At 50.8% G+C, this 27,828-nt stretch overlaps 1 long non-coding RNA gene across 2 annotated transcripts; it reads right to left on the bottom strand.

The window, feature by feature from the left end:
* Window positions 1-1,097: 1,097 nt before the first annotated feature.
* LOC142603873 (uncharacterized) lies at window positions 1,098-27,626 on the bottom strand. 2 transcript variants are annotated; one of them, XR_012837769.1, is made up of 5 exons: window positions 27,604-27,626; window positions 26,398-26,460; window positions 26,264-26,320; window positions 26,113-26,169; window positions 1,098-1,155 (listed from the first exon to the last, which is right to left on the bottom strand). It is a non-coding gene; the product is annotated as an uncharacterized LOC142603873 (long non-coding RNA). The 2 variants fall into 2 exon arrangements; XR_012837768.1 differs by lacking the exon at window positions 27,604-27,626 and having other exon boundaries at window positions 26,398-26,626.
* Between the last annotated feature and the right edge of the window lie 202 nt (window positions 27,627-27,828).

The following is a 27,828-nucleotide window of genomic DNA, read 5'->3' as shown; positions in this document are numbered from 1 at the left end:
AAGCTCTACGGCAACCCCGGAAGAGAATGGACTGCGATGGCCCGTTATAAGAAGTTACGGTCAAAACCGAGATGACGGATGCGCGAGAAGCGGTCTTCGAGACCTAAGAACGCGAGGATGCGGGGAGGAAGCCCCGGTCCCTGAAAAGGGATGGCTGGAGAGCGGAGGTCCCGGCCCGGCCTGGGAAGAAGCTGCAAGAAGAGGGGATCCACTGGAAACTGCCGAGATGCAACACCGATCCGCACCGTAAGCTTGCTGTGCAAGAAAAGAAGCGCCCGATCGGCACTACCCCGACGAGTACGGGCATTCGAGACCCTAGGGATGGCGCCCGAGAAGCACGCCGTGCCCCTTAAGCGCAAAGAGGGCGCTGAGACCCGAGGAAGGGCTAACACACAGAAAACAAACATACACAACAAACTTACCACAGACACAGGCTGGAACTGCCCTGCCCGGCACAGTCTAGCATCCTGCTGACAAATAACCCGCTCCCTTTGCCCACCCAAAGGGCACTGCTCCCAGACAGCTCTCTCCCCTGCGCTAACCATAAAACCCCTCCCCTGCAGCCCTCAAACTTGCCCCCTTCCTACATCCCACTCCCTCCCTAGCCCCGGTCCCTCAACTTAGCTTTCAGAGGGCCGGGGATCCTGGAACCATCCGCGACAGAAGACCCTGCGTGCTGTGCGTTGGCAAACCGGGATGGTCCTGCGGTCGCTTGGTTCCTCTTCATCAGCTACCATTAAAAAAAAACCACAACACAAACAATACAACAGTGCCAGTCAGCATCGCACCGCTCAACACCGACCTCTCCCGCAACACCCCCCTCCTCATAACCGCCGTGGCTTTCCGCTCACCTGCTCGTTCCAGAGACTGACACCGCAGCTGTCATCACCTGTGGCACCTAGAGACACAGGAGACACAAAATTACTCCTATGTTTGTGGGAAGTCACCATTCCCAGGATCGCCCTCGCTGTTTTTCCAGCTCACCTCAAGTGCATATCCAGTTCCAACAGTGGCCACACAGCTCCTGCAAAACCAGAGGGAAATGCTCAAATGAGTTGCCATATAATGCTCTGGTACGAGAAACTGACGAGCGTCTAACCTTCTCGGACCGCTCCTCGGCACGCGGCTTCGCCCCTCCGAGGCTCCCTGCGGCACCTGCCAAAAACAAAGCAAAAGGCACGTGCTGAGACAGTACCCAAAACCGCAGCCTGCCCGCACAGATTCCTATCTCCTGCTCCTTTACCTCAGCCGCTTGCTCACCTAGCCTCTGTCATTTTGGGCTGCCATGCTTGCACCCCACCTAGAAAACACAAAGAAAGAATACCTGCATCTTAGCCATCAGTGTGACACCTGAAAAATAACTGCTACTTCAGCCCACTAGTCACTGCGCACCTGGCCTGAGTCACCTCCCGTGCTGATATCCAGCTTCACGCCTTCAAAAAATCAAGAATCCCCAGACAAATCTTAATGTAGCCATACAGCCACCAGCCACCTCTTACCTCCGACGCCACCAGGCAACCCGCCTTCGTGCGGCACTCCGCTCGCCGCCTCTGCCGCTCTTTGGTGCGCGTCTTCTCTGTCCGCAACTGAAAAAAAACACACCAAATTCTTAAACAAGTCACCCAGAGGCTGAGTGAGAGCCAAACCATTCCAGACCGGGCATATCAACATGCTAACCATACACTCATATTGCTACTCCACCTAACCCTGACTCGACACCCCCGGGCAGAGCAGCTCCACACCCAACACACACACACACAGAGACCAACGCTACACAGAACTCTGCAAATGATGTGACTCAAAGCTGAGAGAAAACTCTCAGCGAGAAGAAGGACTCCCGGACCAGAGACGAATGTCGAGCGAGACGACCGACAGGGCGCGACGCCCGGGCGAGGAAGCTCTACGGCAACCCCGGAAGAGAATGGACTGCGATGGCCCGTTATAAGAAGTTACGGTCAAAACCGAGATGACGGATGCGCGAGAAGCGGTCTTCGAGACCTAAGAACGCGAGGATGCGGGGAGGAAGCCCCGGTCCCTGAAAAGGGATGGCTGGAGAGCGGAGGTCCCGGCCCAGCCTGGGAAGAAGCTGCAAGAAGAGGGGATCCGCTGGAAACTTCTGAGATGCAACACCGATCCGCACCGTAAGCTTGCTGTGCAAGAAAAGAAGCGCCCGATCGGCACTACCCCGACGAGTACGGGCATTCGAGACCCTAGGGATGGCGCCCGAGAAGCACGCCGTGCCCCTCGAGCGCAAAGAGGGTGCTGAGAGCTAAAGAAGGGCTAAGACACACAAGACAAGACACGCAGACATAACACAGGCTGGAACTGCCCTGCCCGGCGCAGGCTAGCATCGTGCTGACAAGTAACCCGCTCTGTTTGCCCACCCAAGGGGGGCAGCTCCCAAACAGCCTTCTCCCCTACGCTAACCATAAAACCCCTCCCCTGCAACCCCCAAACTGGCCCCCTCCACAGCCCGCTCCCTCCCTAGCCCCGGTCCCTCAACTCAGCTTGTAGAGGGCCAGGGATCCGGAACCATCCGCAATCAACAAGGTGCACGCCACGCATCGGCTACGTGAGACGTTCCTGCAGTCGCCAGTTTCCTCTTCGTCATCTACAATAAAAAACTCAGAACACACGACCAAACGGTGCCATCGGTCAGCATCGCACCGGTCGACGCCAACCTCTCCCACAACATCCCCCCTCCTCAGAAGCGCCGTGGCTTTCCGCTCACCTGCTCGTTCCAGAGACGGACCCTGCAGCTGTCATCGCTTGTGGCACCTAAGACGCCAAGAGACACAAAATTACTCCTACATTTCTGAGGAGTTACCGCGCCCACAATCGCCCTCGCCGTTCCTCCGGCTCACCTCAAACAGGCATCTGGTTCCAAATGGGTGGCCACACAGCACCTGCAAAACCAGAGGGAAAGGCTCAAACTAGGTGCCATATAGTGCTGTGCTATTAGACAGCGACAGATGCCTCACCTTCTCGGACCGCTCCTCGGCACGCGGCTTCGCCCCTCCGAGGCTCCCAGCGGCACCTGCCAAAAACAAAGCAGAGAGGCACGTGCCGAGACGGTGCCCAAAACCGCAGCCTGCCCGCACAGATTCCTACCTCCCCATCCCTTACCTTAGCCGCTCGCTCACCTAGCCTCCGTCATTTCGGGCTGCCACGCTTGCACCCCACCTAGAAAACACAAACAAAGAATACCTGCATCTTAAACAGCGATGCAACACCTGACAAATAACTGCTGTACTTCAGCCCGCTAGTCGCTGCTCGCATGGCTCGAGTCACATCCCATGTCCGTGTCCTACGGGGTCCGTATCCAGCTTCACACCTTCAAAATAAAAACCACACACAAATCAGAATGCAGCCATATAGCCACCTCTTCCCTCCGACACCACCGGCCGACCCGCCTTCGTGCGGCGCTCCGCTCGCCGCCTCTGCCGCTCTTTGGTGCGCGTCTTCTCTGTCCGCAACTGAAAAAAACCACACCAAATTCTTAAACAAGTCACCCAGATGCTGAGTGAGAGCCAAACCATTCCAGACCAGGCATATCAACATACTAACCGTACACTCTTATTGCTATTCCACCTAACCCTGACTCAACAACCCCAGGCAGAGCAGCTCCATGCCCAACACACACACACAGAGACCAACGCTACACAGAACTCTACAAATGATGTGACTCAAAGCTGAGAGAAAACTCTCAGCGAGAAGGAGGACTCCCGGACCAGAGACGAATGTCGAGCGAGATGACCGACAGGGCGCAACGCCTAGGCGAGGAAGCTCTATAGCAACCCCAGAAAAGAATGGACCGCGATGGCCTGTTATAAGATGTTACTGTCAAAACCGAGGTGAGGGATGCAGCAAGCCAGTCTTCAAGACCTAAAAACATAAGGATGCAGGGAAAAAGCCCCAGTCCCTGAAAAGGGATGGCTGAGGAGCAGAGCTCCCGATACAGCCGGCGACAAGGCTGCAAAAAGAAGACCCGCCGGAAGCTTCCGAGATGCGAGACCGATCCACGCCGTAAGCTTGCTACGCAAGCAAAGAAGCGCCCCGTTGGCACTACGCCGATGAATACAGGCATTCGAGAGCCTAGGGATGGTGCCCCGGAAGCGTGCCACGCCCCTCAAGCACAAATGGGGCATTGAGAGCTAAGGAAGGGCTAAAGACACACAACACAAGACACACAAACATAAACACAGGCTGGAACTGCCCTGCCCAGTCTAGCATGGTGCTGACAAGTAACCCGCTCCCTTTGGCTGCCCAAATGGGACTGCTCCCAGACAGGCCTCTCCCCTACGCTAACCATAAAACCCCTCCCCTGCAACCCCCAAACTGGCCCCCTCCACAGCCCGCTCCCTCCCCGGCCACGGTCCCTCAACTTAGCTTTCAGAGGGCCGGCAATCCAGAACCGTCCACGACAAGTAACGTGCACATCGGCTAACTGGGATGTTCCTGCAGTTGCCTGAACCCTCTTCATCATCTACAGTAAAAAAAACCCACAAAAAAGCAGTGCCAGTCAGCATCGCACTGGCCAACATCAACCTCGCCCTCAACACCCCCCTCCTCAAAACAGCCACGTCTTTCCGCTCACCTGCTCGGTCGAGAGACGGACCCTGCGGCTTTCATCCCTCGTGGCACCTAAGACACCGAGAGACACAAAATTACTCCTACGTTTCAGAAGTCACTGCTCCCACAATAGCTCTCGCTATTCATCCATCTCACCACCAGCACCAGCACCGATATGCTGCTTCACTCGTTGCTTCACACCTTCACAATAATAAAAGCCACATACACAAATTGTAATGTTGTCATACAGCCACATCTTCCCTCCGACACCTCTGGCTGACCCACCTCCTTACGGCGCTCCGCTCGCCTCCTCTGCCGCTCTTTGGTGCGCATCTTGTCTGTCCGCATCTGACAAAAAACCCCACCAAATGACTAAACAAGTCACCCGGATGCCAAGCAATAGCTGAACAATTCCAGATCTCTTGTTCCCATTTAAGAATACCACCCAGAGCTCAACTACAGACTGCCATTAAAAAACACCCCCAAACATTAAGTGCCCTACAGACAGGCCTTTGACACCTTTGAGAGTCAATCGGCTTTCACTACCCCAGAACTCCCCCTCCCAGGCAGCTCCCGTAGTCATCTCCACAGCACACTATGGAAACGCCGCTCCACACAGCCTGCTGACGGCTACTCGATCCGAGGCGACTACACAACCTTTGCACCAAGCAGTCTGGGCATAGCGACGTACCGACCGCACGCTCTTACGGCTATTCCGCCTAACCCTGACTCGACACCCCCGGGCAGAGCAGCTCCACACCCAACACACACACACACAGACCAAGGCTACAGAGAATGCAACAAACAACGTGACTCAAAGATGAGAGAAAACTCTCAGCGAGAAGGACTCCCGGACCAGAGACGACGTCGAGCAAGATGACCGACAGGGCGCAACGCCCAGGCGAGGAAGCTCTATGGCAACCTCAGAAAAGAATGGACTGTAATGGCCCATTATAAGAAGTTACTGTCCAAACCGAGATGATGGATGCGCAAGAAGCTGATCCTCAAGACCTACGAACATCAGGATGCAGGGAAGAAGCCCCGGTCCCTGAAAAGGGATGGCTGAAAGTGTGTCAAATCTCCTGATGCAGCCTGGAAAGAGGCTGCAAGAAGGGGACCCAGCAGAAACTTCCATAATGGAAGATCGATCCATGCCATAAGCTTGCCGCACAAGAAAAGAAGCGCCCGATTGGCGCTACGCCGATGAGTAGAGGTATTACAAAGCCTAGGGATGGCACCCGAGAAGCACGCCGTGCCCCTTGAGCTCAAAGAGAGCATTGAGACCCGAGGAAGGGCTAAGACACACAAGACAAGATACACGACAACTCAGACGCAGGCTGGAGCTGCCCTGCCCGGCACAGTCTAGCACGGTGCTGATGAGTAACCCGGTCCCTCGGCCTGCCCAAAAGGGACTGCTCCCAGACAGCCCTCTCCCCTACGCTTACCATAAAAGCCCTCCCCTGCAACCCCCAGACTTGCCCCCTCCTCATCCCAGACAGCTCTCTCCTCTACACTAACTTTAAATGCCTTCACTCCCTCACCCCCGCCCCTGCAACTTCCTACCTTGTCCCTTCCTCCCAGACACTCCCCGGCCCCAGTCCCTCAAGTTAGCTTTCAGAGAGTCAGGGATGTGAAACCATCCTCAAATACACACCTACCGTACACCAGCTAACTGGGATGTCCTGCAGTCACCTGGTTCTGCTTCATCATCTCCATAAAGTTACCCCATAAACAAGCAGTGCCGTCGGTAAGCCACGGCACCGGTCGACGCCAACCTCTCCCACGATACCGCCCCTCCTCAGAAGGGCCGTGGCGTTCCGCTCCCCTTTACCTTCTGGAGATGGACCCTGTAGCCATCGTCGCTTGTGGTCCTAAGATGCCAAGAGACACAAAAGTACTGTTACTCTTGGAGAAGTCACCGGTCCTGTTCTCCTCCTTGCTACCGCTGCAGCTCACCTCAAATCCTCATCCAATTCCAAAAACAGCCAGCGTGGCACCTGAAAAACCAAAGAGAAACGCTTATCTGAGCGGCCATCATTTCCCGCTCTGGGACGGCGGCCCTGCCGACGACCGGCTCGCCTTCTCGGACCGCTTACCGGGATACGGCTTTGCCCCTCCGAGGCCGCTTACGGCACCTGAAAACCACCAAAGCGAAAGCCACGTGTCAAGGTGCTGCCCAAAACCGTGGCCTGTCCGCACCGATTCCCATCTTTCGTTCCTTTACCTCGGCCGTCCCCCCTCGCCGTCTCTAGCGCTTACAGGCCGCCGCGTCGAAGCTCGGGTCGCGAGTGACGCAAACTACCTCCTTACCTACAAAGCCCTTTAGGACATCACAGAGGCGGTCGGCCGATGGCAAAAGCGTGACGATCGCGACACGGCGTCTCAAAGATCCAAAACGGGCACCTTGCAACTACAGAAACCGGTGCTAAAAACACAATAGAAAAATACAAACAAGAAAACATAACTGCCGTGACCGATACTAGAGCAAGCCTCGCCACGTGCTTAAGGCAAAACTAGAAAGTAGAAAAAGCTTGCATGTCAGGACTGCAATAAGAAAAAGACCTCTGGCCGCAGGTTTTTTTGGGGTTTTGTTTTTGATTGGTTGTTTTTTAAATGAGCACGGGTAATACACATCCTCCTCTCCAAGAAATTCCAGCAAATACAGTCACTCGAGCCTGTGCTGCAGACAATTGCAGTAAGAGGCACAGAAAAGCAGAGAGTTCAGGAGGGTTTATTTTGATACACTCCTCAATCGACAAGATGAGACTCTTCTGATGGTCGGCCCCGCATATTCCGACGCGAAGGAACGGATGGTTTACGGCGCATCTCGGGACCGTCGTACCTCCTGTCAGCTGCAGAGAGACTAAAACAGAACAGACCTCATCGACATCCAAATCCAACCGCAAAGCTGACCTGAGAAGGGCTGATGAAGCCTCCTCCCTTTCCCAACCATCCTCCAGTCCCAAAACTTTAGAAACCCTTTTTTTTTCCTCCTGAAGTCCCAGGGAAGGAACCCCACTCCTTCTAACAGCTCCTCGAGAGCTGCTCTTCTGAGCTGTTCCCTGCGTTCTGCAGGCAAGTCCTCTCTTCTGTTTTCCTGCAAAGTCTGGGCTCTGCCACAGGACCGCAAAATAAGTACAGTCCTGATACTTATAATCTGTGAGGGGCCTGCCACAAGCTGTACAGGTTCTAGAAATGACGTGGTAGTCCATAGATGACCGGGAAACGCTGTCCTGCACCCTGAAATATGCCGTGCCTTATGTTCTTGCTGCTTTCCCGAGACATACTAGAACTCCATCAATAGATGCATACAAGATGTTCGCTCTAAAGTCTGCTAGATGATCTCACTATCGGTCTTATTAAGAGAGATGACATCGTCAACTTACACGGTAAACAGCAAAGCTCATGAAAAAGCCAAGGTTCCACCTCCAACACAATCAGAAATTCCAGTAAAATACAATGAACCGAGATTAAAAAAAGTTACATAGCATTAAGTCTCAAGCGCAAACCCCTGAATGCTCAATACACAATTATTACCTTGGAAAAAATCCCCAAAGCTGCATACAGGTGTGTTATCTTCTCTATATCCCGCTTAACCTCAACTATTCCTGAAGCTCTTACCTCAGATACCGCCGCTTCCCTAAACAACAAAACAAACAGCTGAACCAACTCAAAAACTGCCATCGGCCAAAGGAATAGCAGACCGCTGACACCAAAGAAGCCCAGGAGCTGAATGAGCTCCCTAGCACAGACCTGTGGCTCATATACCCCGGGCCCCGCCCACCGCCCTTCCCACCATCCCCTGGGAAAGGGGAGGGGCCGACCACCAGAAGGCTTAAAGAGGGCCAGAGGAAGCAGCTGGAGAAAGCGATCCTTATTGGAAATGAGGATACCTTCTCTTTTATCCCAGCTTCATCTTTTGCATCAGCAACGGGTAGGTAATTAAACTTAATTTTTCCGGGGCATAGATAGAAAAAGATAAGTGTCGTACCAAACTATACGGGAAAGCGGTTTGTTAAATGCAATAGCAATACTGAAAATTACACGCTTTAGTTTCCCGTAAAAAACTCACGATGCTACGGGGTTACGCGTCGCCTCTAGCGAGGTGACGCGTGCCATCTAACTTCTACTGAATCTACGTTGTGGATGAGGCCGAATGACAAAGCAGAAATAAATCCCGTAAGAATCCCTTCTTAAAAATATTTCCGGTTGCAAAGTAAATTATTTACTGTAAATCATTGATGACTCGAGTAACCTCGTCGGTCTCTCCGACTGACTCCCTTAACAGAATTAGATGTGTCCCAAAGGACACCAAAAAAATCATGGAAATACAAAAAACATATCAGAAGCTCTATGAAGCGGCCTAATGAACATATAAGTAGCTAGAACTAAAATAAATTGTAAGACGCATCAAATAACGCTATGGGAGCTGTGTCGATAGAAATGGACAAAGGCTGTCGCCTTCTCTGGAAAACTCGAGGGGCAATCTGAACCAAAAATAGACATCTTTGGGGTACCGGGAGACAAGTAGAAACATACTATAAGACAGAAAACAAAAAGACTGCTCTGGAGCAAAAAGATGGCTTCGGAAAAGGTTCCGAAGGAACGAGAAGCATCGTCGCAGAGATTAGAGAGGTCCCGAAGGGGCTGGAAAGACTGAAGAAGTTTTGGGGCCGTGATGAGCTCAAAAGGGAATCGAATAAAGCACGGATGCCCTCGGGGGACGGAACGGGAACGCGCGGCACGGATGAGAGAACCGGGGTAACGGGTGCGGACTCGGGAAGGGCTCTGAGGGGAAAAGAGGGGGGCAAAGCGCCCTCCCGAGCTAAAACGGGGCTCCGGGGTGTAGGGGATGTCTCGCGAGGGCTCGGCAAAGGGAGCGGAAGAGTCCCGAAGGAGCCCGAGAGATCAAAGAAGCCGCAGAGATAACGACGTGGAACTCCGAAGAGGATTTCGACAAAGCGCAGATGCCGTCGGGGGGCCGGGAGCCGAACAGAGTACATCCTAAACTGCAAAGAGTAACGCGGGAGCGCTCTGAAGGGCACAAAAAAACCCCAAAAGGCGGCTCGAGGGCGCAAAAGGACGCGGGAGGGGATTTGAACAGGGTACGGATGTCACGAGGAAGACGCTGACCCATTGGAGGCAAGAGAGATGGAGGAGAGGACAAAAAGACCGCTCTAAGGAAAAGGGATGACCCGAGGACACGTCCTGACAGACCGAGAGGGCTATGAATTACGTTCCAGAGGTAAGAGCGTGCTGAGGAGACCCTCTAAAGCCTCGGGATGAATGGAGAGGAGAAAAAAACAAAAGACACAAAGAAAACTTAAAAACCAACAGGGTACGTGACAAGGAAGAAAGTAGTAATAATAGGGGTAGACAGCTTGATAAAAGTAGATGTGGAAAGAAAATTTAAAAGGCAAAAGGGTACAAGGGAGAGGAGAAAAAGATTTAAAAATAGGGGGACAAAACTAGATAAAAGTAGGCGTGGAAAAAAAGTTGAAAAATGAAGGCATTAAAGGAGGAAAAATTAAAAAATAAGGACAAGAAGCTAAATAAATGGACACATATAAAGAAAATTGTAAAATTCAGGGAGTACCCGACAGACAAGAAAGCAATAAAAAATAGAGACAGGAACTAGCTAAAAGCAGATGTAGAAAAAAGTCTTAAAAGCAACAAGATTGAGGAAATAAAGGAAAAGATTAAAAACCAGGAAGATGGTAAACTGGATAAAAAATAGCCAGAGAAAGAAAATTTAGAAGCGATGGGTTACAGGACAGACAGGAAACTATTAAAAAACAGGGAAAGACATATTGATAAGAGTAGACATGGAGCAAAAATTTTATGAGACGGGATGCAGGAAAGAGACCGTGAGCCTCTGTGGGAAGGCGTGGGAGCACGTCCGAACCCGTGGGAGCCTGCGGGAGTACGTGGGAGCCCTTGTGCGCTTCTAGGAACCTTGCTGCTCCCGTGGGAACTTGTGAGAGCCCGTATGCACCCTCGAGAACCCGTGGGAGGCCACGTGCATCTGCGGGAACCCATTTAAGCCTGTGGGAGCCTGTGAAAGCCCGTATGCCCCTGTAGAGGCCTGTGGGAGCCTCTCTGCACCCTGGGGTGCCCGAGGGAGCCTGCGTGCACCCGTGGGAGCTTGCGAGAGCCCGTGGGATCACGCGTGAACCTGGGAGAGGCTGCGGCGGACTGTGAGAGCCTGTGGGAACCTGCGTAAGCCTGTGGGAGCCCACGTACCCCTGTAGAGGCCCGTGGAAGTCTCTATGCACCCTTATGTGCCTAAGGGAGCCCGTGGGATCCTCTATCCACCCTTGGATGCCCGAGGGAGCCCGTATGCACCCGTAGCGTTGAGAAATTCTTTTACCGAGCGACGATTAGCTTTGAATTTAAGAAGGCCTATGAGCAATTAATGTGTATGGAGAAGACATGCTAACCTTGAGAAGAGAACCATCCTGGTGGGATTGCCCAAACAGGGTCGATAAGGAAGAACGGCTTGGCCGGACGACAGAGTTAGGAAACATTCAAGGAGAAGAAATTGTCCTCGAGACTCGTGACCATAAAAGGGAAAAAGGAGCGGGGGGCTAACCCCCCCCCCCCAAAAGACCGCCGACGGCCGCCCGAGACCCCCGCGCGTGCGTGGCGTAGTTTTGCGATGCCAGCGTCGTGTAAAGGCAGTAGCTAGACGGAGACTTCTTGGAAAATGTATGAATATTCACATCTTTAAGGTATATAAAGGATGAACTTTTGTTTTAAGGTAGGCACGATAGGCGGAGCTATCCCCCGTGCATCCGGCACCGTAATAGAGAATGCCTGCTCTTTAATACTACATTAGCGTTAAGGAGTTCTTTTCCGGTGTTTCGGTAACGGTTTCTGGTGACCCGGACGGATCCGCGGGATTGTAGGACCTCCGGCCGGCACCGAGGGATTCTCAGGGAGAACCTCCAATCCCCGGACCGAAGAGCTCCGAGCAAGAGCTTTACTGGGGAAGGTAAAGGCATACTTTTCTTTAAGGGACATTAAAGTAAGGGACGGTAAAGGTTGCCCGCCCGTAAGGCGTGGCGAAAGCCTCGCGAGGTTGGCCTATAAAGATGCCTAAGGGAAGGATTCGATCGTATTGGATGAAAGTCTGAAGGACGCCCGGGTTTGGAAGAGGTGGGTTAGAGTCCCGCTGGTATGAGGGGTTCGGGTCCCCGACTTCCCGTTATTTTGTGTTAAATCATTGCTTTTGTGCTTTCATCTTGTTATTTTGTGTTAAATTATTGCTTTAGTGTTGTTGCGTTACGTTTCGTACTATTTTATAACAGCTAATAAACCCTCGGCGGAACGGGGGATTCTAAAAAAATCTCCTCTAGGATGTATATTGAAATATTGGAGAAAGGTGCGGGGAGATCCTCTCGCTCGGAGGCAGCCTGTGGAATATTGTAACAATTGTTGACCATTGTATGTGGGGTGGAGCGGGAATTCGAACAAATGTTGCTCAGCCTGTAGCATTGGAAAAAGGTGCTTGAAATGTGAAAGAGAGGAAGAGGATGATTTGGAGTTAATGGTTGCCCCTTGACGGATATAGGAGAGAGGAGAACCCTGTGGATGAGAAATGATGATGACAATAGCATAAGAGGAGGAAGAGGAAGCGGTCATTGACAGGACGGTGAAGTTAGAAGCGCAAGAGGAACGGGAGGCGGTAGTCGTGAACGAGGACGATTCGGTGGGGCGGAAGGGTTTAGCTCGATTGCCGGAAGAACGCGGGGGAGACGGGAAGAGACAAAGGGGGTTATTCGTGCTCCTCTCGGGCAAGGAGTCGGAAAGAACGGGCTAATAACAGTTAAAGTGCTGTTTTCAATAACAGAGCTAAGATCCTGGAAAGAAATGGCGGGTACTTACAGGGAAGACCCAGAAAGGGTGGCCAAGGTGTTTGAAATCATAATTAGAACTCATGACCCTGATTGCAATGACGTGCAGGTTAGAACGGACACGTTGTTAGTTGAAACTGAGAAAAAGATGGTATTAAACACTGCCCGGAAACAGGTTAGAAGGGGCACGTGCTAACGGTGATTTGCAGGGAACGGTAGAATTTTCCTACCGTTGACCCAGGGTGGGATCCCAACCGGCCGGACCCGGGGGGGGCTTTTAGCAAGGTATCAGAGATGGATACTATTTGGTGTAAGGTGTGATATGCCAAGAGCGATCGGCTGGTCCCAATTATATGAGGTTAAGCAACAGGCAAATGAATCCCCGTCCGCCTTCACGGAGCGGTTAAAAGTCACTGCCGGGAAATATACTAAGCTGAACCGTGAAAAACCGGAAGAGGCTGTCCAACTGGCTTCTATCTTTATGGGACAATTGGCCCCAGATATAAAAAAAGAAACCTCAAAAATTAGAAGGGGCAGACTCCAGGGATTTGGGAAAGATGTTAGAGGTAGCGTAGACGGTTTTTAATGATAGGGAGAAAGAAAAGGAGACACGACAGGCTCAAAGGGAAAATCTAAGAGATGGGAGACTGATTAGCAGGGGCTCCTGGAGGAGCCTATAGAGGAGGGGAGGCACAAGAAGGGGTTACCGAGGAACGGTAAGAGGAGCGTCCGCTCGGTTGGGTCCGAATCGGCGTGCAATTTGCGGAGGGGAGGGACGCTGGAAAAGAGGATGCCCTCCGAGGGAGAGGTGGAGAGTCCGGACTGAGGCCAGAACAGGCTCAAATACCGCCAAGCTTCTTACCCTAGATGGAGATACTGATCAATGATGTGGACCGGGGGAAGTCTCAAAAGAAGCCCCAACGGAACCCTCGGTCACAATAACATTGGGGAATGAGGAAACAGATTTTCTGGTAGATACCGGAGCGGCCTACTCAGTAATTAATACTTATAAAGGAAAACTAAGCTAAGAGCATGTGGTTGTTGTTGGTGCTACAGGGAAAAAAAGAAAAGAGAACATTCCTTCAATCGCTAGATTTTATTACTGGGAAACAGCAAGTAACCCATCAGTTTTTATATATGCCACAGTGCCCCGTTCCCTTGCTGGGAAGAGAGCTCCTCACCAAAGTTGGAGCATAAATAACTTTCGACAGAAGAAGGATCTGTGTAAAGATACCTGAATCTAAATCTTTAGATGCTCAAGTTTATACGTTACAGGATCCGGTTGAAATGGAAATCCCGCGGGAAATAGAGAATGCGGTAATCCCATTGGTACGGGCCAGTGGAATTGCGGGAAGGTTGTGAGCTGCGGAACCGGTAAAGATTCGGTTGAAGCCGGGAGCTAAACCGGTAAGGCAGAAACTATACCCTTTACGGTTAGAGGCTAGAGTAGGATTAGAGATGTTAATAAATAATTTTAAAACATTCGGGCTATTGGTTGAATGCCAGTCAGCGTTTAACGCTCCGATCCTGCCGGTAAAGAAACCTCATTCAAATGAGTACTGTCCGGTACGAGGCCTGAGAGCTGTCAATCAAATTGTAGACAATTAAAGAAACAGACACATGGTTTACAGTTCTGGACTTACAGGTTTACAGTTCTGGACTTAAAGGATGCTTTATTTTGCATAGTCTTGGACAAGGGGAGTCGGGAGCTGTTTGCCTTCGAATGGGAAAGCCGCACAACAGGGCAAAAAAAAAAATCAACGGGCTCGGATGATTCTTCCCCAGGGGTTTAAAAACAGCCTGCTCTGTTTGGGAATCAATTAGCCAAAGAGTTAGGAGAATGGAAGCAACATAATGAAGACTACTTCGCTGCAATATGTGGATGATGTGTGAATTGTGGCCAAGTCACCTGATAAGTATATAGAAATCGCTATAAGCCCTTTAAATTTCTTGGGATGAGCAGGGTATCGAGCATCTAAAAAGAAGGCTCAACTAGTAAAACAACAAGTATTATATTTAGGGTTTGCTATTTCCCAAGGTTTGCAGAGCCTGGGGACGGAGAGGAAAGAAGCTATACGTCAAATACTGGAACTGACTTTGAAAAGGGAACTGCGGGCTTTTTTGGGAATGGCGGGGTGGTGCGGGTTACAACCTCTTTACGAGGCATTGAAAGTATCGGGAGACAGCTTGGTCTGGACCCCGCGGTGTCGTCGAGCCTTTGAGTTGCTTAAAAGAACCTTAATGATGGCCCCGGCTCTAGGACTACCAAATCTGACTAAACCTTTTGAATTGTTTGTTTGTGAAAGGTTTCACCTGGCTCTGGGAGTCCTCGCCCAACATTAGGGATCCTGGAAGAGACCGGCGGGATACTTCTCGAAACAGCTGGACAATGTGAGTAAAGGCTGGTCGTCCTGCCTCCGGGCCGTAGCGGCGACGATATCGCTGATTCGAGAGACCGGGAAGTTTGCTATGGGGCGACGGATGACCGCGTAGGTGCCCCGTACGGTGACGGCGGTACTGGAGCAAAAAGGAAATCGCTGGTTATTGCCGAGCAGAACGATGAAATATCGAGCCATCTTACTGGAGATGGAAGAGGTGAACTTAAAGGTAACATCTATGCTTAATCCTGTATTATTTCTATCCATCTCTTTGGAAAATAGCAGGCAAATAGAACGGGACTGTTTGCGAACAATCGAACGGGTCTACTCTAGCCGAGAGGACCTGAAGGATACCGCGCTTGAACGCCCTGATTGCAAACTATATACGGATGGAAGCAGCTACGTGGAAGACGGAAGACGGTTGGCAGGTTATGCGGTGGTTTTTCAGGAAAAGGCGATTAAAGCAAAGGCTCTTCTACCTAACACCTCAGCACAGAAGGTGGAATTAGTGGCACTTGAAAGGGCATTAATGCTCTCTCAAGGAAAGCGAGTAATTATTTGGATAGACTCCAAGTATGCCTTTGGAGTGGAGTATGCTCATGGAGCTATTTGGAAAGAGAGGTCTATTGTCAGTTCGAGGGTCCCCCATTACATATGGGGAAACTATTGTAAAGCTCTTAGAGAGCGTCCGGTTACCGGCAGAGGTCGCAGTGACACGCTGTAAGGCTTATCGCTGTAGAAATACCAAAATCAATGTGGGAAACAGGTTGGTGGATCGGGCAGCTAAGGAAGCAGCTAAGGGGGTGGGGGGGGGCATCTTTTTGATTGTCCCTAATAAACACATTAACCTTCCCAAGCGTAGGCTGTGATATCAGGCAAAATTTTAGATGGCCACCTATGGGAGTCATTAGAAAAGGGAATAGTCCAGAGGATGACTGGCAAATAGTTGGGGTTTTTTTTCCTGAATTGCCCCGTCAAAATGGTTGCCGATATTTATTGGTGGTAGCGGATGCCTTTTCTGGATGGCCGCAGGCTTTTCCCTGTAGCACCGACAAGGCTAGAGAAGCGGTAAAGGTATTAATGAAAGAAATAATTCCCAGATTTGGAGTACCGATAGGAATGTCCTCTGATAGGGATCCCTGCTTTGTGGCTGAAATCCTTCAAAATTTGGCTCATATATTGGGAAACTGGGATTTAAAAGAATACGTGATGAAAATGGGAAAGATTGTTTCCTTGTTTCACAGATACATGTAACACCTCTTACCTCACCTCTGGGTTTGGATACACAGGTTCATCCTTACCAGCCTTGGCATTGGGTCGATATCAAGGTCTGGAATGAGGAACCCCTTCAGCGAAGATGGAAAGGACCTTATCAAGTGATATTAACTACTTTTACTGCTGTTAGTTGCAGGGAAGGAGTCCTCAATCGATTATACTCGAGTAAAACGAGCATCAGAGCCAAAAGAACCTCAATGGAAGGTCAGCTCGTCGGATAAAGAAGGTCTCCGAATAAGAAAATTCAAAAATCGAAATGAAAATTAGCTAGTAAGCTGTGCGTGGTTTGGTTGGAATAGCCACGATGTTACTAACTGTTCGGCTAACCAGGGGGACAAATCGCAACAACCTTTATGAGGAGATGAAAATACAATTGGCTAAAGAGTCTAATGTGGCAAATTGTTAGATATGCTTGCGGATAATGTTGGGAGGAAAAGAGTTCCCTTTTACATCTTATGAAATGGCCCAAAATGGAATGGTGAGTCTACAAAATTGCATGGCCCTAGATTATCTGTTTGCTAGTCAAGGAGAAATTTGTGCTCTTATAGGACAAGAATGTGGTATTGAGACCCAACAGAAAGGAATCAGTTTGATTGAGAGGCCAGTGGAAGAGTGGCAAAAGCAAAAGGAGCCTTCCCGCTCGTGGTGGAATGGGTTAACCTCACGGCTACCAAACCTAACCGGGCTGAAGGAATTATTTGTAGTAATCATAGCTGTAGTTGTGTATATTGTGTTGTATCATGATTCAATATTTACCCTTGATCATGTGGTGTTGTACCCAATTGTGTGTACCTGACAGTTGAAAAAGATAATATCAAAATTATGCCATCTAGGTGAAAGTCCCAAAGCGATCTTACTTTGGAAGTCTCAAAGGGGGGAAATACCAAGAAATTCTTTTACCGAGCAACGATCAGCTTTGAATTTAACAAGGCCTATGAGCGATTAACATGTGTGGAGAAGACATCCTAACCTTGACAAGAGAACCATCCTGGCAGGATTGCCCCAACTGGGTCTATAAGGAAGAACAGCTTGGCCTGACAACAGAGTTGGGAAACATCCAAGCAGAAGAAATTGTCTTTGAGACTCGTGACCATAAAAGGGAAAAAGGAGCAGGGGGCTAACCCCCCCAAATGACTGCTGATGACCACCTGAGACGCCCATGTGTGTGTAGTGCATTTTTGCAATGCCTGTGTTATGTAAATGTAGTAGATAGGTGGAGACTTCTCAGAAAAGATATGAATATTCACATCTTTAAGGTATATAAAGGCTGAACTTGTGTTTTAAGGTAGGCATGATAGGTGGAGCTATCCCCTGCGCATCCGGTGCTGTAATAAAGAATGCCTGCTCTTTAATACTACATCCCATACTGGGATCAGGCTGGGCATCGTCCTGGGAGTACTGGGACAGGGGGTGGGCAGTGTGGGGCCCTACTGCTGTGTTCAGTGGTTGGGACGTACCTATCATCCCCCCTCACCGGAAACACCAGCCTCAGCCGCTCTGTCAGCGCCTCCAGGAACTCCGGGTCTGACCCATGTCAAGGGCCTGACCCGCAAGTGCCCCCGCTGCCCCATATCTGACCCTATCTCCCAGTCACCCCACACCTACCACCCAAGTGCCCCATAACTGCCCCCCATTCCCCTACTGATCCATTTTCCCCATTGTGCCTGGTTTTGTCCTGTGTCCTTCCACATTTTTCCTCCAGTTTACCTAGGGTTTTTTTCCCCCCTTTTCACAGACTCTGTATTTTACCATTTTGCCTTTCTTGCCCCAAACTGTGCCTTACCTTACCTAAAATCCTCATTTTTTCTCTTCCACCCTCATTTTTTTCTTTTTCCCTGTTTTCCTTCCAATTTTCCTGTTTCCCCTGTTTCTGCCCACTCCCCTCTCTAACTGTTTCTGTTTTCTCCCTTTTTCTCCCCCTTTACACCCTGCTGCAGGATACAGTTGTTGAGGGGTAGGTCCAACAGCACCAGCCAGGCCGCACCAGAACACCATCCCACCGCATCGTTCAGCTGCTGTGCTACATACATCTACTGTGCATTTCCTCTCCACAGTGACCACCGGTCACCACCAGAATGCATGACAGTGTGCTGCTGGCAACTGGTGGCATTTCCTCCTCTGCAGTGCTGGCTACCTGACCCCTACCCACCTGGGAGCAGGTGGCGGGTACTTCGATGCTCCTCTCCCACCAGGCTTCCCGGATGCACTGCAGCTCATGCACGTGGCTGACTGAGACACCAAACTCCTGGTGCTGTGTGTTGATGGTAGACCGTTGTTGGGAAATGCTGGGAGGGATCCTTCCTTGCTGTAGGGACATGCTGTTCCTTGTCGGAGGCAGCTGCCTGTGACAGCCCCTTTGTTTCTCTCCTAGGTGAGCTCCTGAGGCTAGGCAAGCATAGGCAACCCCCTCCCCAGCTAGAACCCTTAGCACAGCAGGGCCAGCCCCATCCTCAGTAGCTAAAGAAAGAGCTGTCCTGCCCCTTCCCCATCTGCAGCCAAGTCCTATCCTCCTTGGACCCACCAGGGCTGCCCAGCCCCAGCACACAGCTGGAGCCCATGAAGGTCCTCTCCCATGAGAGCTGCACACTCAGACCATCCAGGAGGTGTGCTGCCCCTCTCATGTAGCCCCCTTTTATACTGAGCCTGACAGCTTATGACATGTAATACCCCTTTGGCTAGTTTGGGGTGCCTGTCCTGTCTGTGTCCCATCCCAGCTTCTGGTGAAGTTTAACTCTATCCCAGCCAAAACCAGATATTATCCTCACCCTTCACTCTATACCATCTACAGCCTGCCCTTATCTTATACTTCCAGTTATTTACCACCACTTTCCCCTCTCTTTTTCTTATATCTATATAAAATATAATATATAATAATATATATTTATAATATATGTAAAAATTAGACACACAGACATCATTCCCTTAGGCTATGGGCCATCCCTCTAAAATGTACATTGCGTTCATTTAGTCCATGACTTCGGGCTCCATCTGCCATAACAGGCTCTCAGGGCAGGAGCGATGCTGTATACCGTCGGATTGTTGCAGCTGCTTCCCGAGTGCACGGCTGGTGTAGCTGGTGCAGTCCATGCTCATGGTCTGCGCCTTGAAAGTGTTGATTTTGAGGAAGGTGCTGGGCACCGGTTGCTGAAGTCAGTTCTAGTTCTATCATCGGTGCGCTTTGCTCAGTTTCATCAAAGTTCATCCTTCATTAATTTGGGTGATTCTTGTGGTAATACTATTGATAGAGCATATAGCAATTGTAGTAGCGATGACCTACAACAGCAGTTATTTAGCAATTCACATATTGCAATCTAATTTATTGGCTGGTTTGGGTCAGATCCCCTTGAGGTACACACTGGACTTCCCCATCCTTCTGCATCACCCACCAAGTGCACTGAGATCCCCGAGCAAAAGCAGTCCCACATACAGGTTAGCTTTTGTCCAAAGCAGGGCTAACCCAGATGTGTCTTCCCAAACATATTCTTCACATGCACTATGGGGACTTTATCTCTTTCTACAGTATATGGAAGTTTTGATTGGGCAGGGCCAGCTCGATTGACAGATCCCCTGGCATTGACTAACCAGGTGGCCTTTGCTAGGTGTGTATCCTAATGTTTGATGGTCCCACCACCCATTGCTCTCAGAGTAGTCTTTAGCAGTCCATCATATCTTTGGATGTTCCTGGAGGCTGGTGCATGATAGGGGGAGTGACACACCCACTCACTGCCCTGCTCTCATGATCATCTTGTGATCCAAAAGTGAGACCTTCAAGTTCTCTGTGATGGCAGTGGGCTGTGTGACCCAGGATTTCCCCTGAGCTGGGATATCTCACAGAGGATATTTCAAGCGGATTCAAAGATCATCCATCCGTGGTTCTGCAAGGCCTCAAAGGCCTGATTTTGCAGGGGTCGCTGACCACCCATTGATGCATGCCAGCACATAGAAGCGAGCATCTCGTGAAACTCATGAAAAAGGAAATTTTAATCATAGGTTAAGCTCCACATGTTGTGTGCATGCACAGTTTGGTTAAGAACTATTTGCCTGTCTGCATGCGTGTAACAATCCAGGATTGTTTGTCAGCCTGTCTGTACATGTGATTGGATTTAACCCCCATCGGTGCACACAACCCTGCTGTAAGTTTCTGGTCACCCTTTCCCCTCTTGAATCTTTAACTAACTTGCTATTTTGATTGTTATAAATTCTATTGAAAAGCATAGTTAAACTGGCTGATGTTTAAGGGCTATTAATAATTATGTGAGCTAATATTGTTTTCTATCTCAAAAATATTAGTAAGTCCTGATTGCTACTAAATTAAAGCCATGTAACAAAACCTATGTTTGTGACAGCATCTTGATTTTGAGCTGATGTGCCCCAATTTCTGGCTGGGGCACCTGGGAAAGGGGCACACAGGCACATTTCCCTACTTTGTGCCCCAATTATCTGGCTGGGATACCACAAAAAGAGGTGCATGGGTACCTTTCACTGCTGTGCACCTCAATTGCTGGGCAAGGCTCCCCTTTCAAGGGCACGCAGATTCATATCCCTGCTTTGCACTCCAATTGTGATACTTAAGACACCAAGAAACTCAAAATTACTGTTACACTTGTGAAAAATTGTCAGGACTGTGCATCTTGTCCCTCCCACAGGTAAAAAAACTCCAACAGCCAAACACCTATTAAATGAGTGTCACAGGTTCAGCCAAGATACAGTTAATTTTCACCAGAAGCTGGGATGGGACACAGCCAGGACAGGTGACCCAAACCAGCCAAAGGGGGTATTTCATACCATGTGACATCACACTCAGTATAAAAGGGGGGCTAGTTGGGGAGGGGCAGTGTGGCTCCAGGGCATGTGGGTCAGGGACAGTGGGATGGTCCGGACTGCAGACAGATCTCAGCACGCGGTTTGAGTTACACGGTTCTTGGGTGAGAAACTGCATTGTGTCACCAGGAGTGTCTATTCTGTTAAAAACTGCTGTTATTTCCCTCTGCCTTTGCTGTCCCTATAAACTGTCCTTATCTCAACCCAGGAGGTTTTGCCTTTGTCTTGCCCATTCTCCTCCCCATCCCACAGATGGAGGTGGGGAGGGGAAGGAGAAGGAAGAGCAGGAGGGGAAGTGAGCAGCTGCATGGTGCTCTGCTGCTGGCTGGGGCTAAACCAAAACAAGAAGTCACCAGGATGCAGAGCAATGGCTGAACAATTCCAAAGATCCTTTGCATTTGGGAATAGCATCTACAGTCCAACTATACACTGCCATTAGAAGATAAAAAAAACCCCAAACCTTAAGCCCCACAGACAGGCCTTTGGCACCTTTGAGAGTCAATCGGCTTTCACTACCCATAAACACCCCCTCCCACACAGCTCCTGTAGTCATCTCCACAGAATGCTATGGAAATTACGCTCAGCCTGCTGACAGCTACTCCATGCGAGGTGACTACACAGCCTTTGCCCAAACAGTCTGGGCATATCAATGTACAAGCTATGCACTCTTACAGCTATTCCACCTAACCCTGACTTGACACCCCCGGGCAGAGCAGTTCCACACCAAAACACGCACACACACAGACCGACGCTATAAACAACATGACTCAAGGATGAGAGAAAACTCTAAGCAAGAATGAGGACTCCTGGAGTAGAGATGCTGCCGAGCAAGATGACCTACAGGGCGCAATGCCCAGGCGAGGCAGCTCTATGGCAACCCCAGAAAAGAATGGACTGTAATGGCCCATTATAAGAAGTTATGGTCAAAACCAAGATGGCAGATGTGTCAAGAAGCTAGTCTTCGAGACCTAAGAACATAAGAATGCAGGGAGGAAGCCCCAGTCCCTGAAAATGGATGGCTGAAAATGCATCGGAGCTCCTGACACAGCCTGGCACTATGCTGCAAAATGAGGACCCACCAAAAGCTTCTGAGAAACAAGATCTATCTGTGCTGTAAAGCTTGCTATGCAATCAAAGAAGCACCCGATTGCCACTAGGCCAATGAGTAGAGGCATTCGAGACCCTAGCGATGGTGCCCGAGAAGCATGCTGTGCCCCTTGAACTCAAAGAGGGCATCGAGACCTGAGGAAGGGCTAAGACACACAAGACAAGATATACAACAAACATACCACAGACATAGGCTGCAGCTGCCCTGCCCAGCACAGTCTAGCATGGTGCCAAGAAGTAACCCGCTCCCTTTGCCCGCCCAAAAGAGACTGCTCCCAGTCAGCCCTCTCCCCTACACTAAACTATAAAACCCCTGCCCTGCAACTCCCAACCTCATCCCGTTCTCATCCCACTCCCTCCGCAGCTGCGGTCCCTCAACTTAGCTTTCAGAGGGCGAGGGATCTGGAACAACCTCCATCATAAGACATATACACCACACATCAGCTAACTGGCACGATCCTGCAGTCACCAGGTTCCTCTTCACCTACAGTTAAAAAAACTAAACACAGAACAAAACAGTGACATCAGTCACCATTGCACCAGTCAACACCAAGCTCTCCTACAACAACCCCCCCTCCTCAGAAGCACTGTGGCTTTCCACTCACCGGCTCATTCCAGAGACACACATTGTGGCTGTCATCGCTTGTGGCACCTAAGACGCCAAGAGAGACAAAATTACTCCTACGTTTCTGAGAAGTCACCGCTCCCATGATCACCCTCGCTACTCTTCCAGCTCATCTCAAACCGGCACCCAGTTCCAAACGTGGCCACGCAGCACCTGCTAAACCAGAAGCAAATGCTTAAACTAGGTGCCATACAGTGCTCTGCTTTTAGACACTGACAACCGCTTCACCTTCTCTGACTGCTCATCGGCATGCGGTTTCACCCCTCCAAGGCTCCCAGTGGCACCTACCAAACACAAAGCAAAAAGCACATGCCGAGAGAGTGCTGTCACATAAAAGGGTACAAAGTCTGATGCGTGGCTGAGGGAGGCCCTCCCGTTGAGTCCTGAGGTTCAGAGAAGGACTCCCTGGCTTTCTAAACTCCTTCTCAGAGAGGAGCCTAGGTGCAGCCAGGTCTAGTCTTAGTCCCAAGCTTGGTCAACGGTTTATGTCTAAAGGATTATGTGTGTAGCCACTTGTCAGAGTCAACATTTGCCTGTCAGAGCCCCACTAAGGACTTTCACTGAAACAGTTTTGCAAAGTTGAAAAGAAAATAGGTAATATATTGAGGCGACAGATATAAAAAGTTCAGAACTGCCATTGATAAATGCACTTACTGCAACAATTTTGAGCTCAAGTTAATAGTTCAGTGCTTTTGTTAATGATAGTTTTTCCCGAGGGTAACATCTGACATAACTGGAGGTGCAAGTCTTACCAAAGAGGCGTCCCTGCTTGGGGAGGAGAGAGAGAGATCCAGGCCCATCAACCTGTCCGGATAGTTGGAGTTCTCATCCTCAAAAAAAGAGGATTCTAAATGCCAGATTTATACTTTTGGTGAGGTGGGACTAAGCCAGGTATTGTGTGCTGATTGGCCCTTAACAAAGCTTGTTGTGCAGTTGATCTGGGCTGGGGCAGGGGAAGTGGCAGAGAACAAAGGTGTTCAGTGTAGAGGAGCGGTGGTCTGTTTAATTTTACCAAAGTAATATCGAGCTGTGAAGGCTCCCCCTCACCCCAGGCGTCAGTTAGTTAATTGAGGAGCAGACCCGTCAGGCGCCACATCTGTTAAGATGAACAAATTGCTCATCTCCTGCCCCTGTTCAGGTCCATTGCTTATCAGTACAAGATGAGCAAGTTGCTCAATCCCTGCTCTTGCCCAAGCTGGACTCCCCCAGGGCCCCTTCTGCTGGCTCATAATGGCCCTATATTTGGCACCAACAAGCCTGGACAAGTCCGGCATCCCACAAGTGCCCAAAACCACAGCCTGCCCACAGCGCTTCCCTTCTTCCATTCCTTTACCTCTGCTGATCATCCTTGCCCCCTCCGCCATTTACACATTGCCAGGCTGATGCTTGCGCCCCACCTGGAAAACACAAAAGGATACCTTTAACTGAGCCAGCAATGCTACACCTGAAAAATAACTGCTACTTCAGCCCACTAGTCGCTGCTCACCTGGCCCGAGTCAGCTCCAGCACTGATGTGCTGCCTCGCTCATTGCTTCACACCTTCAGAATAAAGAAAGCCGTATACACAAATCTGAATGTAGTCATAGAGCCACCAGCCACATCTTCCCTCCGACACCACCGGCCGACCCACGTTCTTACGGCGCTCCGCTCGCCTCCTCTGCCGCTCTTTGGTGCGTATCTTGTCTGTCTACGTCTGACAAAAAAAAAGAGAACCCCAAATTACTAAACAAGTCACCTGGATGCTGAGTGATAGCTGAACAATTCCAGAGCTCTTATTCCCATTTAGGAATACCATCCAGAGCCCAATTACAGACCGCCATTAAAAAACACCCCCAAACCTTAAGCCCCACACAGACAGGCCTTTGACATCTGTGAGAGTCCATCTGCTTTCACCCCCCGCAAACACCCCCTCCCAGGCGGCTCCTGTAGTCATCTCCACAGAACACTATGGAAATGACGCTCCATGCAGCCTGCCAACGGCTACTTGATCTGAGGCGACTACACAACTTTTGCCCAAGCGGTCTGGGCATATCAACCTACTAGCCACACACTCTTATTGCTATTCCACCTAACCCTGACTCGACACCCCCGGGCAGAGGAGCTCCACGCCCAACACACACACAGAGACCAACGCTACACAGAACGCAAACAACGCGACTCAAAGATGAGAGAAAACTCTCAGCAAGAAGGACTCCCAGACCAGAGAGGCTGCTGAGCAAGACCACCCATAGGGCACAATGCCCTGACAGGGACGTTCTATGGCAACCGCAGAAAAGAATGGACTGTGATGGCCCATTATAAGAAGTTACTGTCGAAACCGAGATGGCAGATGCGTGAAGAAGCCGATCCTCAAGACCTACGAATGTAAGGATGCAGGGAAGAAGCCCCAGTCCCTGAAAAGGGATGGCTGGAGAGCAGAGCCCGATGAGGCTGCAAAAAGGACCCACTGGAAACTTCAAGACACAAGACCGATCCGCTTATGTGAGCTTGCTATGCAAGAAAAGCAGCACCTGATTGGCACTATGCCCACGAGTACAGGCATTTGAGACTCTAGGGATGGCTCTCGAGAAGCATGCCGTGCCCCTTGAGCGCAAAGAGGGTGTTGAGACCAGAGGAAAGGCTAAGACACACAAGACAAGACACACAACAAACATACCACAGACACAGGCTGGAACTGCCCTGCCCAGCACAGCCTAGTATTGTGTTGGCAAGTAACCCGCTCCCTTTGGCCGCCCAAGGGGCCTGCTCCCAGACAGCTCTTGCTCCTACGCTAACGGCAAAACATCTCCCCTGCAACCCCTGAACTTGCCCCCTCCTCAGCCCACTCCCTCCCTGGCCACAGTCCCTCAACGTAGCTTTCAGACGGCTGAGGATCTGAATCGATCCACGATAAACACCACGCACATCATGCATCAGCTAACTGGGATGTTCCTGCAGTTGTCTGGACCCTCTTCACCTACAGTAAACACATGTCCAAACAAAACAGTGCCGTCAGTCAGCATCGCAACGGTCGACACCGACCTCTCCCACAACACCTCCCTCAGAAGCACCGTGAGTTTCCACTCACCTGCTCGGTCCAGAGACGGACACAGCGGCTGTCCTCGCTTGTGGCACCTAAGACGCCAAGAGACACAAAATTACTCCTATATTTGTGAGAAGTCACCGCTCCCACGATCACCCTCGCCGTTCCTCCGGCTCACCTCAAGTGGGCGTCCCGTTCCAAAGGGGTGGCCGCACAGCGCCTGCAAAACCAGAAGGAAACGCTCAAACTAGTTGCCGTATACTACTGCGCTGTTAGACACTGACAAGCGCCTCACCTTCTCGGACCGCTCCTCGGCACGTGGCTTCGCCCCTCCGAGGCTCCCTGTGCAACCTGCAAAAAAAAAACAACCACCAAACACAGAGCAAGAGGCACACCCTGAGACGCTGCCCAAAACTGTGGCTTACCTGCAACGATTCCTACCTCCCGCTCCTTGACCTCGGCCGCTCGCTCGCCTGGCCTCCGTCATTTTGGGCTGCCGTCCTTGCGCCCCACCTGGAAAACACAAACAAAAGATACCTGTATCTTAAACAGCAATGCAACGCCTGAAAAATAACTGCTGTACTTCAGCCCGCTAGTCGCTGCTCACCTGGCCCGAGTCACCTCCCGTGTCCGTGTCCTACGGGGTCCGTATCCAGCTTCGCACCTTCAAAATAAAAAAATCTGAATGTAGTCATATAGGCACAAGCCACATCTTCCCTCTGACTCCACTGGCCGACCCACCTTCTTACGGCGGTCTGCTCCCCTCCCATGCTGCTCTTTGGTGCGCATCTTCCCTCTCTGCATCTGAAAAAACCCCAAATAAGGGAACAAGTCAGCCAGATGCTGAATGAGAGCCTAACAATTCCAGACTGGCCATACTGACACACTAACTGTACACTCTTATTGCTATTCCACCTAATCCTGGACTCAACAACCCTGGGCAGGGCAGCTCCACACCCAAGACACACATACAGGGACCAAGATTACACGGAACTCAACAACACGACTCACAAGTGAGAGAAAACTCTCAGCGAGAAGAAGGATGCCCAGACCAGAGAGGCTGCTGAGCAAGGCAACCTACAGGGCACGACGCCCAGGCGAGCAAGCTCCGTGGCAACACCAGAAAAGAATGGACGGAGATGGCCCCGTTATAAGAAGGTATGGTCAAAACCGAGATGATAGATGCAGCAAGAAGCCTGTCTTCAAGACCTTAAGAACGTAAGGATGCAGGGAAGAAGCCCCAGTCCCTGAGAACGGACAGCTGGAGAGCAGAGCTCCCGATGCAGCTTAGGACTAGGCTGCAGAAACAGGACCTGCCAGAAGCTTCTGAGATGCAAGAATGATCCACGCCATAAGCTTGCTAGGCGAACAAAGAAGCACCCGACTGGTGCTACACCGATGAGTGAAGGCATCCGAGAGCCTAGGGATGGCAACCGAGAAGCACGCTTTGCCCCTTGAGCGCAAAAAGGGCATTGAAACCTGAGGAAGGGCTAAGACACACACAAGAAGACACACAACACTGCAAACACAGGCTGGAACTGCCCTGCCCAGTCTAGCATCGTGCTGACGAGCAACCCGCTCCCTTTGCCTACCCAAATGGGACTCCTCCCAGACAGCCCTCTCCCCTGCGCTAACCATAAAACCCCTCCCCTGCAACCCCCAAACTTGCCCCCTCCTCAGCCCGCTCTCTCCCCGGCCACGGTCCCTCAACTTAGCTTGCAGAGGGCCGGGGAATCTCGAACCATCCACGACAAACAACGTGCGCATCGCACATGGGCTAACTGGGACGTTCTGGCACTTGCCCGGTGCCTCTTCATCATCTACAGTAAAAACAAACAAAAAACCATCAAAGCAGTGCCGTCAGTCAGCATTGCACCAGCCAACACCAACCTCGCCCGCAACACCACCACCCCCCCCTCCTCAGACGCACCGTGGCTCTCCGCTCACCTGCTCGGTCCAGAGACGGACACGGCGGCCGTCCTCGCTCGTGGCACCTAAGACGCCAAGAGACACAAGATTACTCCTGTGTTTGTGAGAAGCCACCGCTCCCACGATCGCCCTCGCCGTTCCTCCGGCTCACCTCAAGTGGGCATCCGGTTCCAAAGGGGTGGCCGCACAGCGCCTGCAAAACCAGAAGGAAACGCTCAAACTAGTTGCCATATACTGCCGCGC

The sequence above is a fragment of the Balearica regulorum genome, chromosome 14, assembly GCF_011004875.1.
Source record: "Balearica regulorum gibbericeps isolate bBalReg1 chromosome 14, bBalReg1.pri, whole genome shotgun sequence".
NCBI lineage: Eukaryota > Metazoa > Chordata > Aves > Gruiformes > Gruidae > Balearica > Balearica regulorum.
The sequence above is the reverse complement of the archived record's forward strand: the minus strand, read 5'-3'. Positions and strand labels throughout refer to the sequence as shown.